Raw genomic sequence first — 21,686 nt, forward strand, 5'->3', positions numbered from 1 at the left:
ATGGGCAGCAAGCCAGTATGTGGAGCTTTAGTTTTGCATTATTTCTGTTTGTTATACAGAGCAAGCAGGATTCTACTTGTCTTCACTCCTTCTTTAGGCTGTGAGGATACTAATGAATCAGCAAAACTTGGCTCATTATTTTAGTATTAATTTTTTTGCTGTATCTACAATTTATATTTTGGGAGCCAAATCCTCTTTGCTTAGGTAGAAAGCTGCTATTCATAATTGTATCAAAAGATGAACCAACTGGACTCTTAACTGAGTATAATTCAACTTGGAATAACACATTTTGAAGGAGAGTCCTTGAAAAAAGAAATATGAAATGGTCTGGAAAATTCTAAACAAGATCTGGATAGATAAAAATTGACCATAGGGCATAGGAGTAAGGTTGATAGCAAGATTCTTCTAATCCTAATATCTTTTTTTACATGCAGAGGCAGCCTTATTACAGGAAATTACAATGACAGTGATAACAGAGTTGTGTTATATGATCCTAGCTCCACAGAATGTTTCTACTGTTTTTATAAAAGAAAAATTATGCTTCTCAGTTTGAGTTCATTTTTTTTTTTAGTATGCACTTTTGTATAGTTCTGTGTATAATGATTTTCCAGTGTAATGGTTCAAAAGCAGTTACTCAATTTGATGCATGTGAAACATAGCCTGATGCTAATCCTGAAAAGCATTTCAACCTAGGAGAATCCTTCTCTTCATGGAAAGCTAGTTTACTTGAAAATGATTTCTAGGTGAGGACTGGGTTTCCAAGGTATGGAGAGATACACAGTTATCTTGGTTTAATTAGAAACTGGCATTTCTCCCCAACCCCATTTACTTAATTACAGCTTGTTTTAAGGAGAATAATAACATGAAGAAAGAGTAAAGAATAAGACTTAAAACTTGAGTTCAAAATCTATCTCAGTGCTTAACAGTGTGGTGATTTTGGAAAAGTTACTTGCAATCTATGCTGGTTTAATTGCAAAGTATTTCTAATTGTTTACTCTCCACTCTGTCCACGTGACTCTGTGTCTCCTCTCAGTAAGCAGTGATGTCTATTCCCCCAGCCCTTGACTCTGATTTGGTCTTTTAATTTCTTTGGCCAACGTAATGAAGTGGCTAGAGAATGAATGGCTGTGTGGCCCATTGGTGCTCAGATTTCTTGCCACATGTAGAGAGATTACATGAAGGAGAGAGGTCTCCAGCTAATGACTGGCCACCCTCCAGAACCAAGGTCTCCCAAGCTCAGCTACAGTGACAGCAGATGCTTGAGAAAGGCCAGCAGAGATGAGAGAATATCTCAGCTGAACCTTGCCTCCAAAATCAACTTATGGAATCATGAAATATAAATGATTATTGTCTTAAACTAAATTGATTTAGTAAACCTCTGAGATTCACTTAACCTGTCTGTAAAATGGAGATGATTATATCTGTCTCAAACAGTTGTTATGAGGACTGTATAATATGAGAAATGTTATAAATAGGCCTATCACCACAGCTGACACATAGCATGTGTCTAATTAATGTCAATTCTCCTTTCACCCTTTCTATCAGCTCCACCTTCCTTTTCACCCCTTCCTTCCCTACAGCTTTCTCCCTGGATCAGAAAGGCAAATAGTCCACACTGTTAATAATTCAGTTGTCATATAGATGGCTAAGGCACTATGAATATGTAATTAAAGTGATGGATGCTCAGCTCACATTAAAATAACTGGCGTGGTGAGTACAACAGAACACATTTTGATTAAGCAGTTTGATCCATGTGCTTTCTCAGTGGCTGCAGATCAAATACCGAGTGGGGCTGCGTGAGGCTGACAGGCCCTAGTGACTTAAAGAAGGACAATGCTGGAAGGGCTGATTTCACCAAATTCCACCCACTCATGTTTGGTATCAGTGGATTAGTTAATTATTGAAATGTGTTTTACAGCACAGCTTTTATTAATTTTCAAAGTACGTTACATTTGAGCTAAGTTGGATATATTTTGAAAGTGAATGAACATTGATTTAATGAAAAAAAAAATTGAGAACCTAATATGTTAGAGATTAGGCCAGAGATTCAGTATAGCTATATAAGTTGTCCCTATAGAGTTTAACTTTGTTCTGTTCCTAAATCATATTCCAAATAGAGGTCTTCTCATCCCAAGGGACTCTGGGATTAATCTTTTCCTTGGAAGGAAAGGCTGAAGTTCATTGATTCAACACTGACTGAGTCTGGTTGTTTATCTGTTATAAACATATAACCAAATTTGAATGTGATGAGTACTACCTTCTTGAGACTGAATTACAGTGAGATGAATAATGCCTCAAGGGGCTGATAATATGTATTGTTCAATGACTTCATTATACTGATATCCACTATTAAATACATTAATCTACCCGCATTGCTGATTGCCTGTTGTTTGGAATTTTGTCAGATGCCCTGAATCTTTGGTTTCTTTTCTTTTTTTTGTGTAGTTATCCATTTACTCATTCAACAGTTTATCAAACACATGCGCCTTTGTTGTGCCAGAAACATGGTCTTTGCTCTACCAGAACTTCTGGGCCAGTGAACTGAGGCAGACACATAAACAAATGACCAGAACAACAGAAGGAAACCTTCAGCTAGAAGTTTTATAGGGGACCATGGAATAGGAGCAAGGAATCAAGGTGCCTTCACCCGGGACAACTTGTTTTGATCTGAGGCAAACACTCTCCCATTATAGAAAGTTTGTTATCACCCCAGGAAACTAACTCTGCAGCTAGTTTTTTCTTATTTCCACATCTCATTCCTGAACTTTTCTGACTTGCAGCACTCTGCCTGGGTTCCTGAATATACCATTTCTGTCCCCCTGAGGCTGTTATGAAATACTTGGCCAGACTTAGGAAGAAAACACATAAATATACAGCCATAGAATGTGTTACATTGATTTTACAAGAAATTCTCTCAGTTATATTTCTCTTTAGTGGTGGGTGATATTTATGGAAAAGTGATCTTTGTGAGTAATACCAGTATTGTATTTAGGAAGTGCTTATTGCCATGAATTTAGGAAGTTAGTAGTTATATTAGTCTGCTCTGGCTGGCATTACAAATTACCACAGACTGGGTGGCTTAAACAACAGAACTTTATTTTCTTACCTCCTGGAGGCTACAGGTTAGTGATCACAGGATGAGCAGTGTGGGTTTTTGAGGCTCCCCATCTTGGCTTGTGTATGGCCAGCTTCTTCGTGTGTCTTCACCTGGCCTACCTTGGTGTGTCTGTATGTCCTAAACTCCTCTTCTTACAAGGACACCAGTCATATTGGATTAGGGCTTGCTCTAATGACCTCGCTCTAACGTAATTCCTTCTTTAGAGACTCAGTTTCCAAATACAGCCACAAGCTCAGATGTGAGGCACTGGGGCTTCAGCATATGAATTTTGTTGTTCAGTCGCTCAGTCGTGTCCTACTGTTTGGGACCCCATGGACTGCAGCACGCCAAGCTCCCTGTCCCAGAGCTTGCTCAAACTCATGTCCCTCGAGTCAGGGATGCCATCCAACCATCTCATCCTCTGTCACCTCCTTCTCCTCCTGCCTCCAATCTCTTACAGCATCAGGGTCTTTTCTAATGAGCCAGCTCTTCTCATCAGGTGTCCAAAGTATTGGAGCTTCAGCTTATGAATTTTAGGGAAACACAATTCAGCCAATTGTTATGTTTGCATAGTTTGCATTTTGTAGTTTGCATCAAAATCTGAACGTTTATAAGCAACAAATAAGTTTCCACTTTATTTTTAATATAGCTAATAAAATATATTCAACTACTTAAAGAAAAGGGGCCTTTGTTTCGTGGCACTTGGTATGTGTTTATATATAAGCTCAGTTGGCTCAGGTGTGAAGGAGAGAGGAGTCTGAAGTTTTAGACAAGCCAGAAGTGGTGTGAAAGCCTTCAGTTTGCTCTGAGCTTCTACATATTCATTTCCTTGCTCTAGTAATAAAATTACGGCATATGATTTGAAAATTATTACCTAAATAATTCTTTTTGAATTGGCAATTAGCCAGCTTCTTTTTTATATACTGTCAGGAACATTTTTTCTTTCTTTTTTCTTTGCTTTATGAGCTCTCAGTTTGACTTCTATTCTAGCAGTGCATCTGTTGACTAACGGTATTTTTCTTTGCCTGTGTTGTTTTGTATTGTATGTGTGTGTGTGTGTGTTGAGAGAGAGAAGGAAAATAGTGCCAGAACAGGATGGAGGAAGAAAGCACGTTTGCTTTGGATTAACATATGTCATCCCTTGTTATCCATCTGGAAATTCAGAGAGAATTATCTAAGGGAAGGAAAGGGATTACTCATTGAATTTATACATAAGATAAAGAATATTTATGTCCAACTCTGTTAACTTTCAAAATTGTACTAACACTACTAGCGTTTGGAAGAAACTAGCAAAGCTTCAGTCAGAGGCAATGCTGATACATGTAATTAAGATGAAGCATGATAAGTGCTTTGGTAGAGCAATAATAGTGTTTACAGAAGGACATAGAAAGGTCATTTAGTCTGAAGAATAATTAGAAGGTGATGTTTGGTTGACTTCCCAACAATAGCATTTAATCTGCTCAATGTTTTCAGCATCAGAAATTTGAACAGAGCACTTCTGAACAACTGTGCTTCTTGTGGCATCAGATGAGGTCTAAGTGATCTTATTTACATGCTGGAAATGGGTGCTTACCGTCAGCTGGGAGCCCAGTGTGTTTGGGCTGTCAGCCAAGAGCCTCAGTTTTCCATGTGGTCCTCTCCACACACCTGCTTGCTCCTCACAGCATGGTGACTGGGTTTTCAAAGGAAGTGTTATAAGACAGTAGAGCTGAAACATGTGTGGACCTTTTAAGACCTTGCAAGAGAAGTTATACAATATAACTTCTAAAACTAACAACATTTTATAGTTCAAAACAGATCGTAGGAACCATCCATTTTCAATCCATCCATTCCCACTTACTGATGGGAATATAAATTCATATTGTAAAGCAGGATGTTGAATGGGAGATTTTTCTGTGACCATCTTTGGAAATATGATCTACCACACTGGTCTACATCTCTTGGCATTTTGCCTGTTTTTTTTTTTTTTTTCCCCTGAATTTGGAAGGCAACTAACACTTTCCTCTTGATAATGACTTTTCACACCATGAAGTCATGAAGAAAATGATCTTTTATTTTATCTTCTCTTTCAACCCTTCCTTCCAGGAATATTTGATTAAGTCCTATTTCACAACTTACATTAGTTCTTTTCTATTTTTGGAAAATGGATAATATCTTAATATCTTTTAAATCAGCACCTTACATAGGATACTTGACTCTTGATAGGAATTTGTAAGTGTTAAGCAAATACACAATAAACTGTGGAAAATTCTGAAAGAGATGGAAATACCAGACCACCTGACCTGCCTCTTGAGAAACCTATATGCAGGTCAGGAAGCAACAGTTAGAACTGGACATGGAACAACAGACTGGTTCCAAATAGGGAAAGGAGTACATCAAGGCTGTATATTGTCACCCTGCTTATTTAACTTATGTGCAGAATACATGATGAGAAATGCTGGGCTGGAAGAAGCACAAGCTGGAATCAAGGTTGCTGGGAGAAATATCAATAACCTCAGATCTGCAGATGACACCACCCTTATGGCAGAAAGTGAAGAGGAACTAAAAAACCTCTTGATGAAAGTGAAAGAGGAGAGTGGAAAAGCTGGCTTAAAGCTCAGCATTCAGAAAATGAAGATCATGGCATCTGATCCCATCACTTCATGGGAAATAGATGGGGAAACAGTGGAAACAGTGTCAGACTTTATTTTGGGGGGCTCCAAAATCACTGCAGATGGTGATTGCGGCCATGAAATTAAAAGATGCTTACAGCTTGGAAGGTAAGTTATGACCAACCTAGATAGCATATTCAAAAGCAGAGGCATTACTTTACCAACAAAGGTCCATTTAGTCAATGCTATGGTTTTTCCAGTGGTCATGTATGGATGTGAGAGTTGGACTGTGAAGAAAGCTGAGCCCCGAAGAATTGATGTTTTTGAACTGTGGTGTTGGAGAAGACTCTTGAGAGTCCCTTGGACTGCAAGAAGATCTAACCAGTCCATTCTAAAGGAGATCAGTCCTGGGTGTTCATCAGAAAGACTGATGCTAAAGCTGAAACTCCAATACTTTGGCCACCTCATGTGAAGAATTGACTCATTGGAAAAGACCCTGATGCTGGGAGAGATTGGGGGCAGGAGGAGAAGGGGACGACAAAGGATGAGATGGGTGGATGGCATCACCGACTTGATGGACATGAGTCTGAGTAAACTCCGGGAGTTGGTGATGGACAGGGAGGCCTTGGCGTGCTGCAATTCATGGGGTCACAAAGAGTCGGACATGACTTAGCGACTGAACTGAACTGAACTGAAGAAAATACCAAAGGATACAGCCCCTCTCTAGTGTGTAACTATGTACTAGTTAATGCATCTCACTGTTGGTTGTGAGGTATTAAAATGAATGATGTTGTTGTAGTTGGGGACCTGATTCTGGTACTTAGTCTCTGATCACTACTCTATATTACCTTGAGCAAATCACACATCTTTGGGATTCAGTTTTCTCTTGTGTAAAGCGAGTACTTTGGATTTGATATCAAAAACCTATTAAAACCTTAAAAGTAAATTTATTTTCAGAAAAATGTGGTGAATGTTAAAATTTTTTGATGACTACTTAAAGATAGCTTTCTTAGTAATTCAACTTGGAAAGAAGTTGTGCATTTCTTATGTCTGTTTAAGTAAAGTGACACAAATATTCAAATATTCTTTTTATTCCCATTAAGATTTAGAAGCCAGCTATTTCCAGCTAATGTTAAATTACCTTGAGACTGTGGTTCATTTAAGTTGTTACTATTATGTGTGAAACACATAGATTTTTCCAACTAAAAGTCAGAAACCCTTACTTTTATTTTCAAGCTGAATTTGAGTTTAGTCAAGTAATATTTCTAATGGCATATACAGGTGACAAAAACTCTTAGAGTTTATAGACCAATGCAACAGAAAGATATTCATGTGAATGTTGCACTATTTGATTATTTCAGCCATTTCTTTCTGTCCTCATCCATGAATTTATTGTGTGCCAGCATTTAATAGTCATGGCATGATTTATTTCTTACAGCAGCTCTATGAGGTGCGTGACATTATTATTTGCATTTTACAGGTGAGGAAGCAGATGCATATTAAGAGTTACCAAACTGCCCAAGATCAGATATCTTAACTTGAGAAATCTGTATGCAGGTCAAAAAGCAACAGTTAGAACTATACATGGAAAAACTGTTTCAAAATCAGGAAAGGAGTACGTCAAGACTGTATATTGTCACCCTGTTTGTTTAACTTATATGCAGAGTTCATCATGAGAAATGCTGGACTGGATAAAGCACAAGCTGGACTCAAGACTGCTGGGAGAAATATCAATAACCTCAGATATGCAGATGACACCACCCTCATGGCAGAAAGTGAAGAGGAACTAAAAAGCCTCTTGATGAAAGTGAAAGAAGAGAGTGAAAAAGTTGGCTTAAAACTCAACATACAGAAAACTAAGATCATGGTATGTGGTTCCATCACTACATGGCAAACAGATGGGGAAACAATGGAAACAGTGACAGACTTTAGTTTTTGGGTCTCCAAAACCACTCCAGATGGTGACTGCAGCCATGAAATTAAAAGATGCTTGCTCCTTGAAAGAAAAGCTGTGACCAACCTAGACAGCATATTAAAAAGCAGAGACATTATTTTGCCAACAAAGGTCCATCTAGTCAAAGCTATGGTTTTTCCAGTGGTTGTGTACTGATATGAGAGTTGAACTATAAAGAAAGCTGAATGCTGAAGAACTGATGCTTTTGAACTGTGGTATTTTTGAAGACTCTTGAAAGTCCCTTGGACAGCAAGGAGATCTAGCCAGTCCATCCTAAAGGAGATCAATCCTGAATATTCCTTGGAAGGACTGATGCTGAAGCTCAAACTCCAATACTTTGACCACCTGTTGTGAAAAACTGACTTATTTGAGAAGACCCTGATGCTGGGAAAGATTAAGGTAGGGGGAGAAGGGGATGAGAGGATGAGATGGTTGAATGGCATAACCGATTCAATGGATATGAGTTTGAGTAAGCTCCGGGAGTTGATGATGGACAGGGAGGCCTGGATTGCTGGTCAATGTGGTCGCAAAGAGTCAGACACAATTGAGTGACTGAGCTGACTGACTGACATATGTTAATACTCAGTAGAGCTGGAATCAAATTCAGAGTTTATGATTTAAGAGTCTCTTAATCCCTGTGGCATATATTTCTTTCTAATCTTGGAATCACAAATTTTTTTTTTCTGAATTCCATCCATAAATTCAATACTGTGGTTCCAGGAATGAGGCCCTAACACTGGGGCACTGAGTCTAATGCATCCTGGAAGTGCTGAGCCATTTGTATAACGGATCCCAGACTGAGTGATGAGACAGATATCATGAGGTTTGGAGACTTAATGGGCTTCATCTCCAAGATGTTTAAGAACTTTCCTTGTGCATCTGTCATCCTTTCATAGTTCCGTTAAAACATCATCATTCTACTTCTACTCTTATCCAGTGCCTGGCCAGAGCGTTTCTTGCATTTCAGTTTTTAATACTCAGTGTTGCTCCAAAGGAGGAGGATGATAAAAATGTCATATAAAAAATCATCCAGTAACAGACTATTAAAATAGTGCAAATTGCATAGGACTGCAAATATGCTTTATCTTGAAAATTTATCTGGAACATTTGCTTAACTGGAACAATTTTGCATATTCACTTCCATCTGCCAATGAAATATTCCCTAAGATAAAACTATTTCTTGTTCTGAATATTCAATGTTAACTTTTTTTTTTCTTGGCCCTTTAATAGATTCACATGTTTATTGCAAACACAAATCAGGCAGTTTCACCTACTACAAATAGTACATATGTGTACAGTCTTTTGTTTAACACATTTCTGAGTTATCTTGCCATTTATTAATATACATTGAAACTACATATAGTAATGCATTTGAAAACAGTTTCCAAAACATTGTACCCAATATACTTAATAATTTTGTGGATTCCTTTGATTGTTTACTGTCTCATAATGTAGGAGCCAATGTAACATACTTTTAGGCAGCTGTTGATTGCAATCTTCTATTAGATGGGTTTAGTCAAAAGACTGAGGTTTTAGTTTTTAAAAGGACACAATTTATATTTGTGACATCAAGTTACATTTTGTCTTAGGTTTAGTAAAGATGTAATGAGCACAAATAGGTATTACATGTGAAGTTACCTTCACAGCTTTCTGACCATCTTTATATCTTTAACCTTCTTCCTACCCACTGGTCCTGAAACAAGAGCTGCTCTTATCAGGTTTCCTGAAACTTGGATCCTAGTGAGGAGAAGAGTTCTAGATTCTGCTTTCAGTTCTCTGATATGATCCACTTGCTATACTCTTGATTTGCTTCTCTTTTTACCTGTCCGTGCGTGGCTTTCACCTGCTCCTGAGCTAAGGACTCTTGGATTTTACTTTCTACTGGATTAATGCTGGGCTGTCAGCTCAAGTGATCAATTTTGGATTATGCCTGATGCTTCCCTTTGGCTTTACCTTTTTCTTACCTTTGGCTCTCGTGCTTTTGTCCCAGACCACCTGTGCCCTACCCGGAATCTTAGAACTTGTGTTACCATCTGAAGTACTGCTGCATCTAGAAAAGACATAGACAGGCTCTGTGTCTGGTGCTAACACCACAAAGGAGACCAGGACACAGTGTCCATCCCAGGAAACTGGTTTACCTGTTGCAGTAAGGGGAGTAGAAATATATAGATTTTTTTTTTTGATGTGATAAATGTAGTACAAGTCTGTGCATACAATTTTGTGAGAACACAGGAGAAGACCAAGAAGTCAAGCCTCACAGTTAGAAAGATATCTGGAAGACTTGTCACTTGAGGCTTGATGATATGAAGGCAGTAGCTTTGTGTAGCATGTGTATAAGCGCAAAGCTGTTTTTATTTTAAGGCAAATTATGAAGTACAGAAATAACACTGAGTTAATAAAGAAATACAAGCATTTGGATATTGCCAGAATGTAATATGCAATGTCAGAGAAAGCAATGGCAACCCACTCCAGTACTCTTGCCTGGAAAATTCCATGGATGGAGGAGCCTGGAAGGCTGCAGTCCATAGGGTCGCTAAGAGTCAGACACGACTGAGCGACTTCACTTTCACTTTTTACTTTCATGCATTGGAGAAGGAAATGGCAACCCACTCCAGTGTTCTTGCCTGGAGAATCCCAGGGATGGGGGAGCCTGGTGGGCTTCCCTCTATGGGGTTGCACAGAGTCGGACACGACAGAAGCGACTTAGCAGCAGCAGCAGCAATATGCAATGTAAAATCGCAAAAATGACACTGGGGAAGGCAGAGGTCAGATCAGAAAAACTGTGCTATATGTGAAAAGTGTGGTCTTATCTCATACTGATAGAGAATCAGTGATTATAATGCTTTGCTGTTTTATCTAGTTATAGATCAAGTGGCATCTATTTACTCTTCTCCTAGAAGGAGCAAAATTTGATTTTGAAATCCTCACCACTTGCTCATTTCTTGTCCATGGGATTGAATTATGTTAGGTCCATTTCAAGTTCCAGCACATGAAACAGACCAGACTGGTAAGAACATCCTATCTATCTAACCATAACTGGTCCTTTCTTCAGGTAAAATTTGTGGTAGTAGCTGTTACTACAGTATGTATATGTGTAGGCTGTGGAACAGGAATGAATGAGCTGGAAGAGAAGTTCTTCTGGGGTAACCAAAACTCCCTAATACCTGGTTGGTGAGATGGTTCCATGTCTCTAAACAAGTAAGGCCCTTCCTACTTTTGTCCTACTTTTTTTCAGCTTGTAGGTTTGTTTCATTTCAGATGGATAATTGTGGATAGACCATGAAATTGTGTATTTTTTTTTTTGCCCTAACACTATTCACTGTGTAGTTTATGGCATTGTATCGTTGCAGATTCTTCCAGTATTCTGCTGATACTGGAATTATATGTCTTCCTTAATAGTTATTTTCCTAGGAATTTAGATCCAGGATGTCTAAATAGATCCTCTTTGAAGTATGTCTCATGTAACTTCAAGATAGTAATCTAACATTAATAGTAGCAATTTACTGTTTGCAAATCAGTTTAACCATACAAGAAATTTTTTGATTTGCATTTCAATTCTGTAAACTATGTATTATAAGATGTTTCATTTTACACATGAAAAAAAATTGACCTTCTCTGGGAGTGAAGGCCCTCATTCATACAGCAGCTTGAGACATGACTCTCAAGCTTCAGAGACTGGCATCTTTCTCTATACCATATCGTCTCTCAGTCATCCTAACAGTAAGTTTGGAAGATGAGTTTGAAACATATTCACTGCCTCCCTTTGCTAATAAGGTCCCTGAAGTGCAAGATAAAGCAAAATCATGGCTGGAGTTGAAATAAGAGACGAGTACAAGTCTTTTAACTTCTTATGAACTGTCAACTTTATCCATGATTTCTTTTTGCATAAACATATAGCTAACTTCTTGACATTCATAACACTGATTGGTTTTACTACTGCTGATCTTTCGTCTAAATGCTGGGACACATTAGAAATGCCGCTTGTGTTGTATTGTCAAGTAGGGTATGAATAAGACTTTTTTAACCACAGGAAAAAAAATGATAGCTATGTATCAGACTCAGATTCTGTATACCCAAACTATATTCTAGCTGCAAGGTGCTTGTTATGAGCACCCAAAATATATGTATAGCATGTGTAATGGTAGCAATTTGACAAATAATTCACATATAAAAATCTGAAATGCACTTAAATTGACATGGTTTTGGAACTATAATTATAAGCAGAAGTCTCCCTGGCTCTTGGTTTCACCTTGGGGTCATAATTTTATCTTTTCAACCTTCTCTCTGGAGAGTATTAACGCTGACTGAGTTTTCTTACTGCTTCCCTGTTGATTTCTGGTGTGTCTAGAGTATGTCAGGAAAATGTTTTAACTCCATCCTATTTCTGCTTGGCTGGAAAAAGCTTTTAATCTCTAGAAAGCCCACATTTTGTAAATGTGGGTTGTGAAAGTAGTTTCTTTAAGAGAAAAAATGCCATTGCTTTCTAAATATGAAAAAAATTATATGGCTTAGATACATTTTTCAGTTTTATATCAACACACCCATCTCAGGAGAGTGCTTATTATTGCATGAATATGGTGTCTTATCCCTGGTTCAATGTGCAGGTTCAATAAATAGATATCAGAATGTTGTGTACAATCATATTCAATGTTATATATTTTTTAAAAGACCAAGTATAAGTTCTAAATAATTGAGGTTTCCAAAAGTTATATTAACATTTATGATGATGATGTTGGAAGATAAAACATAATGAGAACCCTTATAGTTAAGCATGTTATACTCTTTGGAGAATACATGCTTGATATCTTATAAAGAATAATTCTACCTTTCCTGTTTTTGTTGTTGTTAGACACTGTGTGGTACTGATCTTGATTAATTTAAAAAGTATGTTTATTTTATAGTTCCATAATAATGTCTATTACTATTATTTTATTTTGTATATAGGAATGTTTCAAATGGAAAGTGGCTCTAGTTGGATTGAATTTGAATCTTTTTTGTGAGGAATCATTTGGTTTTCCCACTGGGTGATGGGCTTTTCTTCTCTTTAATTATGCAGTCTCAAATAGTGAGAGACATAGAATCCTAGAATGTTAGAACTGGTGGAGACCTTAGTAATCTCTGACCACAACTCACATTAAAATTATGTTTTGTATTGCAAACAAAACTCCTCCGCCTGCTCTACACAGATGTAGCATGCATGTAAACAAAACTGGAAAAAGAGTATTACGAAAGAATATTTATACTTTATGTTATAGACCTTAGCTTTTCAACTAATTTATTAAGAAAAAGAAAGCTGACCTCAACCCATCAAAATGATCTAACCACCAGGACCAGCTGTATATTTTGCAGATCCAAAAGCAACTATGGTTCCCCTTGGTCACATTATTATTTAAAGATTTATTTAAAATTTTAAAGATTTCAAGATTGCATTAGCAGATCATTAATCCAAGCTTGGGGCCCCCTGAGCACGAAGTCCTGAGAGGCAGCACAGGCTTTACACAGTGAAACCTCCTCTGCTCACCCCTTCTGAATGGATTGTGGCCAGCAGTTTTAAAACACTAGCAACTCTCTCATTTTATAGAAATGAAGACTGAGGTTCATTAAAGGTGAATCACTTCAGATAAAAATATGATGAAATGCAACAGAAAGGCAATTTTCTGACTTCTATTCCAGTGTTATTACCACTAATCTCATTAGCTTACTCTAGGGGCAGGATAATAGATTTATACATTTCCTGGCTTTTTGTAAACTATTTCCTCCTGTGATCCCAACTCTTTTTAGAATTTAATTTTATTTCAGATGTTGAAAATGTTCTTAATATCACTTAGTCTATTTTCATGTCTTGGTAAAAGTGGGCAATGATTTTCTTTCTTTCTTCTTTCTTTTACTTTAAGGCTTTCTGAACCACCAACTATTATTATATAGTATTGTAGTTGCTTGGAGGTAATGAAAGGAAAGACCAGACATAAGTTTCAAGATCTGGGTCAAAGAAGAAAGTCATAAAAATCAGGAACCTGTAATGCCCTACAGAAACTGAGAAACGATATGGAGGAGTGAAATACGGGAGTTATATTTAGAGAAGGAGGGAAGCAGTTATTCCCCTGAGCCTAGAGGGATAGATGAGAGGACAACTGTGTATGCTGAATATTACTTCTAAGTGTGTGGAGAAGAAATGTGTCCATTGTTTTTATTTCTACACAGAAATGGCAACCAAGATCATCATGTGGTGAGGATGGTATGGAGGAGGTCAGACAAAATAGAAGGCTTATAAAAGTTGCCTGGTGAGGCTGGAAGCCTGGTTCTTCATATAAGGGTCTGCAACCTGAAGAGTTGAATAATGTATTCAAAGTCAAGTATCTGTATATCCAACTAAATCTGATAAAATGTATTATTGAATTATAACAATGAATAGAATGTAAAATGATTAATAATTACATTTCATTGGTTATTAAGCTGAATCCAGATTGTTTTAAAATAAAAGTGAACTTGAGCCTACTCACTGGAAAAGATTCTGATGCTGGGAAAGATTGAAGACCAAAGGAGAAGGGGGCGACAGAAGTTGAAATGGTTAGATAGCATCACCGATTCAATGGACATGACTTTGAGCAAACGTCTGAAGATAGTGGAGGACAGGGGAACTTGGTGTGTTTCTGTCTATGGCATCGCAAAGAGTCAGACACAACTTAGCGACTGAACAACAACAACAACAAAACACCCCGGTCTGTCTGGAATAGGGTCCTTGATCTGAACCTATAACAACTTTTTGTGTGTGTGCATTTGTCAGTGAAGTTGCTTAAACTATTTTTTGTTTAGACATTGTCTTTAAATTGGTGATTAATTTGTCAGTATAAATTAAATTTTTTTAGTCCATCGTTATTTTTTAACAAGAGAAGTCAAAGGTGGTGAAAATGGAGAATAACTGGAGCAGGAAAGTGAATAAAATAAAAGAAAATCCATCAGAATGTCGTGTTATTTCTTTATTGAACCTGTAGTGTTTGACCATGTACAGTCAAACCATGAGGGAATACCACTTAAAAAATGTGAATGAATATTAAACATTCTTTATCAGACTTCCAGATATAATACTATGTTACAAAGGCTTTCATTTATTAATAGAAAAACTTTGAAAAAGGCACCAGATTTGAAAGTTTGAAAGTGTTTTCATCCACATCCTAAGTTTTTTCCTTTCACTCCAAGTTAGTTCTCTTACTCTTTTTTATTTACTTTTTCTTTAAGTACTTGTGTTCCAGTTTTAGGCAGGACCTCATTCATTCAGAACCTGATGAAAACATACAGTCCTTTCACCCACTGTTGTGCTGCAGGGCTTCGTGAGAGATATTATTAAATCAACACATACAGGACCTTTTTTTTTTAAAGTTGCTGACCCTGGAGAATTTGGGATCCCTTTTGCGGAAACATTTAACCATGTGCTCTTAGCACATGTATCTGAAAAACTGCTTAGCTGAACCTGAAAGAGAAACTGTTCTTTGTTTGTCTCTCCCTTAGGATCAAGTGAAGATCAAAAGTTAACATATTTCAGGAAGGCCTTTTATTCATTTTGAAGCCCCCTTTCATATCAACGATTAGTAGAAAACAGTTATGTGATGATTGAAGGCTCTTAGAATCTCTTTATGGGACTTTTCAAATGTCAAATGCCCAGGCACACAGTAGGTATAAAATGTCTTTTCCAATGATCAGAGCAAAAGTAAAAATAAAAAAAAATTGAAAGTTTCCTTCTGATAGCCCTACTGAGATTTTAAGACAGCAATTAAAAATAATTTCTACCCATAATTTGCATATCAATATGCAATATTCATGCAAACCATGAAATATTCACTCTATTTACTTTTTAATTAAATTCTGATCACTATGATAATTTATTTCAATAATTTTTGAAATAGCAATCCCTTAAAAAGATCAGTGGTGAACAATGTTTAAGACCTACATAACTGCCTTCAATCTCTTGCATAGTTTCTCAGTTTACTTACTCTGAAAAGTAATCCGAGGAATCACAATGCCTTAATTAAAATTTGGATGATTCAAAATTTCTAAAATATTATTTTTTCAATGTAGTTATTGTTGTTTGTAATATGAAAAAATCTGTTACTTTAAAAAAAGCCCTCTGAGTGAAACATACTTTAATATGTTTCATTTTGATGAGATTTCTAAGAGCCTTTAAAATGTTGGTATTTATTGTAAATTTCTAAAGGAGGGTGCATGGGGAATACAGCAGTTTCCACATTTGTTTGACTAGTTTTGAAAAAAGACACCTCAGGGGACAATTCTATAGAACATGTCTTGGCAAAAACTGCTATAGAGGGTGTTTGCGTTTATACATCCAAGGACATAATCATGGTATATATTAAAAAGTGTCAAATTTTTGTCAGGTTATGAGAAAAAATGTGTTGTCAAGGTGAAGCAGTATCATGTGAAATAAATGGAATGGAAATATTTATAAATTTAAAATAAAAGCAAAATCTATGCCCAAAGTTTTCTGTTAGCTTATGAGCTTATGTTTTAACAGACTGTCTTTGAACAAAATTCTTTTGTATATTTTTTACTTAACATGGAGGATGAAAGTGGAAATCATGGGCATCTTAGCTCTAAGAAAACCTTAAGTGACTTAGGAGGATGAATGACTTTGGGGAAGCGATTGTGTTCTAGGATTCTATGTGTTGAATGACATGGCCTCTGAGTCACTGTGTCGTAGATGATCTTAAAAAGATATGGATATCCTAAGCTAGACTGAGATTATATCCAATCATTTTTCCATAGAGGGAAAAGAAGATAGAAGACTTCTCGCATGGTGATGATTGATATTATACAAAGTAAAAATTTGTAATCGTAATTACTCTTTTGGAGTGGCTTGCTACTGTACTAAAGCACTTTATGTAGATCATTTTGTATAATCCTCAAAAAAAAAATAAAGTTAGTATAATATTCCCATTTTTAGACAAGAAAATTGAGGCCTGGAGAAGGCTTGGATTATTTTACCCACATCTCACAGCTATAAATGAATGAGCCAAGGAACAAAAGTAGTCTGACATCCAAGCCTGTGTTTCAAAACAGTAGCTGTTTGCCTTCTTTGTTGTTGGTTTTACCATCAGAAAAACATCGATTTCTGCTTTATTGACTATGCCAAAGCCTTTGACTGTGTGGATCACAAGAAACTGTGGGAAATTCTGAAAGAGATGGGAATACCAGACCACTTGACTTGCCTCTTGAGAAACCTATATGCAGGTCAGTAGGCAACAGTTAGAACTGGACATGGAACAACAGACTGGTTCCAAACAGGAAAAGGAATAGGTCAAGGCTATATACTGTCACCCTGCTTATTTAACTTATATGCAGAGTACATCATGAGAAACGCTGGGCTGGGTGAAGCACAAGCTGGAATCAAGATTGCCAGGAGAAATATCAATAACCTCTGATATGCAGATGATGCCACCCTTATGGCAGAAAGTGAAGAGGAACTCAAAAGCCTCTTGATGAAAGTGAAAGAGGAGAGTGAAAAAGTTGGCTTAAAGCTCAACATTCAGAAAACGAAGATCATGGCATCTGGTCCCATCACTTCATGGGAAATAGATGGGGAAACAGTGGAAACAGTGTCAGACTTTATTTTTCTGGGCTCCAAAATCACTAAAGATGGTGACTGCAGCCATGAAATTAAAAGACGCTTACTCCTTAGAAGGAAAGTTATGACCAACCTATATAGCATATTCAAAAGCAGAGGCATTACTTTGCCAACAAAGGTCTGTCTAGTCAAGGCTATAGTTTTTCCTATGGTCATGTATGCATGTGAGAGTTGGACTGTGAAGAAGGCTGAGCGCCAAAGAATTGATGCTTTTGAACTGTGGTGTTGGAGAAGACTCTTGAGAGTCCCTTGGACTGCAAGGAGATCCAACCAGTCCATCCTAAAGGAGATCACCCTTGGGTGTTCTTTGGAAGGACTGATGCTAAAGCTGAAACTCCAATAATTTGGTCACCTCATGCGAAGAGGTGACTCATTGGAAAAGACTCTGATGTTGGGAGGGATTGGGGGCAGGAGGAAAAGGAGACAGTAGAGGATGAGATGGCTGGATGGCATCACCGACTTGATGGACATGAGTTTGAATGAGCTCTGGGAGTTGGTGATGGACAGGGAGGCCTGGTGTGCTGCAATTCATGGGGTCGCAAAGAGTTGGACACGACTGAGTAACTGAAGTGAACTGAACTGCACTGAACTGAATAAAGTTTCCAGTAACAAAGCATGTTATTGGAAGGTCTGTTCTTTAGGAAATAGAGGCACCTCTGTGGCTACAAATGCCCCAACTTTCTTGGACACTTTCTAACTTTTTATTTACTAGTTACTCTTTGAATAGGGAATTTCTTTCTTCCTTGATATGCCACTGTAACTTGTATTTGTAACTAAGGTTTTGAGAGGTAAGGGATGATGTCAGGTAAGGAAGTAGAAATTTATGGTTGTTAAGAAGAAAGTAAAGTTCTTTTTGAAATAGAGCAGAGAAAGAAGTGGAAAAAATTAAGCAAATTTTCATAACATTGAGGACTTGCAAAAGAGCCCAATGAGATAAATGTTGCAATGTGGATGTAGTATGTGATTTGGGGGTTCGGATGGGGGGGCACATGTATATCTGTGGCTGATTCATGTTTATGAATGGCAGAAACCATCACAACATTGTAGAATAATTATCTTCCCATTAAAATAAATTTAAAAAAACATAAAAATATTAAGTAAAAAACGGCATGGGTGGTCATGTGTAGTTGAATACATCCATGCAGATGGTGGCAGAATAAGCTTGCATTTGCTTTAGGAGTGGCTCCGAGGACCAATCAGTTCTTATGCTGTTGGAGACACAAAGCAATAGAGTTAATGGAGGTGTCACTGCTGCTGTGATCAGATCAGTTACTGCAGGTGGTACCTAATGGGTTTGGAGCTCAACATTCTTTACTAATTTCTCATTTCCATTCCTGCTGTCATAGTTCAGGCCCTTATTACCTTTTGTCTGGACTACCAGCTGGTCTGACTACCTTTGGTATCACATTTCTCAAATTCACCCTACAGAGTTTAAGGTTCTTGAAGCTCCTTTTTTATCATTTCACTCTCCTGATCAAAAGTCTCCAGTGGGTTTCCATCACCTACTGAATGAAGAACAGACTTTGTAGCCTGGCATCTAATAGTTTCCTGAACTGGCTGTAACACACCTGTCCTGCCTTTTTCCCTGATTAACTTACCCATATCCTTCATCTGTGCCTACTAACAGCTGCCTGTAGCCCAGGTTTCCTCATGCCATCCCCTTGCTTTTGTTTCTCTGTCAGCTAAAATCCTTTCTCCTCTTTTTTTCCTATCAGCATTCTGCATAGGCACTATTTCTTTTTGTCTTTGAACTACTTTGCTGAGGTGTGATTGACATGTACATGCTGTATGTATTTAACACATACAATTTGGTGAGTCTGGGGCTATGTACATACCAGTGAAACCATCACCACCATCAAGGCTGTGGACATCCATAATCTCCCAAAGTTTCTTCCCGCTCTCCTTATCATCATCATCATCATCATCATCATCATTTTTTTGGCGTGTGTATGATATGAATATTTAACATGAGATCTACGTTTTAACAAATTTTAAGCACATATTAGGGCTTCTCTGATTGCTCAGTGGTTAAAGAATCCATCTGCAATGCAGGAGACACTGATGCAGGTTCGATTCCTGGAAGATCCCCTGGAAGAGGGAATGACAACCCACTCCAGTATTCTTGCCTGGAGAATCCTAAGGACAGAGGAAGCTAGCGGGCTACAATCCATAGGGTTGCACAGCTGGTCATGACTGAAGTGACTGAGTGAGCACACACACACACACACACATGCCCATGTTATTGTTAGCTGTAGGCACTATGCTATATAGCAGATCTCCAGAACTTTCTTATCTTGTGTAGCAGAAACATTTTGCCTTTTGACCATTACCTCCTCGTTTTCCCCTTCCTCCAGGTTCTGGAAACCACCATTCTACTCTCCTTCTGTGAGTTTGGCTATTTAGATTGAGATAACACAGTATTTGCCTTTCTGTGACTGGCTTATTTCAGTTAGCTTATTGTCCTCCAGGTCCATCCGTGTTGTCACAAATGGAGTTTCCTTTTTGTAAAGGCTGAATGATATTCCATTGTATCTACATGCCACATTTTCTTTATCTGTTTCATCCATCAGTGGACATTTAGATTGCTTCATATATGCATTCTTTAATGCCATTACAAATGTCTCTTACTTCATAAAACTCTCTAATCATCTCAGCTATGAGGAACTTTTTTTTTGAAGTAGGAAATGGCAACCTACTCTAGCATTCTTGCTTGGAAAATTCCATGGACAGGGGAGTCTGACAGGCGTCTGTCCATGGGGTCACAAAGAATAGGATATGACTGAGTGACTGAGCACATATGCACATAGTTGATTTACAATGTTGTGTTGGTTTCTGCTGCACAGCCAGGTGAGTCAGTTATACATATAAATATACCCACTCCTTTTTAGATTCTATTCCCATACAGGTCATTACAGAGTATTGAATACAGCTTCCTGTGCTATATAATAGCTTCTTATCAGTTACTACTTTATATATTTTATATAGTAGTATGTATATGTCAGTCCCAGTCTCCCAATTTAACCTTCCCCCCACCTTTCCCCTTTGATAACCATGTTTGTTTTCTATATCTGTAACTCAATTTCTATTTTGTAAATTGGCTCATTTATACCACTCTTTTAAGATTACACATATAAGCAAAATCACATGATATTTGTCTTTCTGTCAGACTTCACTTAGTTTAGCAATCTCTAGATCGTTCCATGTCATTGAAAATGGCATTATTTCACTCATTTTTATGGATGAATAGGATTCCATTGTATATGAGGAACTTTTCATCCTCTGAACTTTACAAGTGGACTTATGATCTCTTTGCAGGAAGCTAACAAATTTTTCTTTAGATTACAGCTAGATTACATCTTTATTACCGGATTTTTGAGATTATTAAGTGTAGAGGTTGCATTTTAATTATCTCTATACCCCACAGTGATGATCTCAAGGCTATAACATAGGAAATACTTAAAAAATATTTGTGGCACTCAGGTGAGCTGACTCCCACCATTCTTGAGAATATTATCCACAAAATCTTAACTCCCCAAAAGCTGGTGGTTGTAATATTTCTTCTGCTCTATTTTCTCTTCTAGCAGCCTCCATTTTTCTTTTGTAAAATCATCACAATTGGAATGAAAATCTTAATTGGCACAATTATTTATTGGTGATCTTTGTAAGAACAGAGACGAAATATGCCTAGATCATCATTGTGTAACTAGTATAGTATTCAGAATAGGGAAGTGATATAATAAATATTAATTGAATAAGTGAACAAGTCTCCTAACATAATCTGTTTTCCAAAACACCTGAATAATAGTTATTCTTTCCAAGATATTTGTTGGGTACTATATTTGCTACATGGAATACATTGCTAGGATTATGGCAACAAAAATTAATTGGGAATACCTTCATGTCCAAATGTGAAAGCTTTATTCAATCTAGTCAACTGGCAAAATAAATTTAGTGAGTCACTGTAGCGTCAATGATGCCAGAAATTGGTCCATAAATGAATCAGAAAATCTCTCAAAGCCTGATCTACCATCTTGGTAAACAGATATAATCTACCTTACTTGTAAGGGATATTCAACATCTTTAAGTTTAACTTGATTTGTCCAGTAGAAGTAACCATTTCTTCTTTGTAGTAGATTTAACCTTATCTGAATACTGTCATTGGATATGTATCCAACAGTATAAGACTCAATTGATAATACAGAATGTGCAAACTTCAAATGCTTGATAGCACCCCTATATTTGAATGATCTGTCTTGGATCCTGCCAAAAGTTCAGTTCAGTTCAGTCACTCAGTCATGTCTGACTCTTTGCAACCCCATGGACTGCAGCACGCAGTTAAGATCCTTAGTATTCGAGTGAGTTGCTCTAAGAATTATGTCATCCATAAATCCTGATTCTAAGCCTTACACC

Source organism: Bos indicus x Bos taurus, chromosome 6 (genome assembly GCF_003369695.1).
Source record: "Bos indicus x Bos taurus breed Angus x Brahman F1 hybrid chromosome 6, Bos_hybrid_MaternalHap_v2.0, whole genome shotgun sequence".
Classification (NCBI taxonomy): domain Eukaryota; kingdom Metazoa; phylum Chordata; class Mammalia; order Artiodactyla; family Bovidae; genus Bos; species Bos indicus x Bos taurus.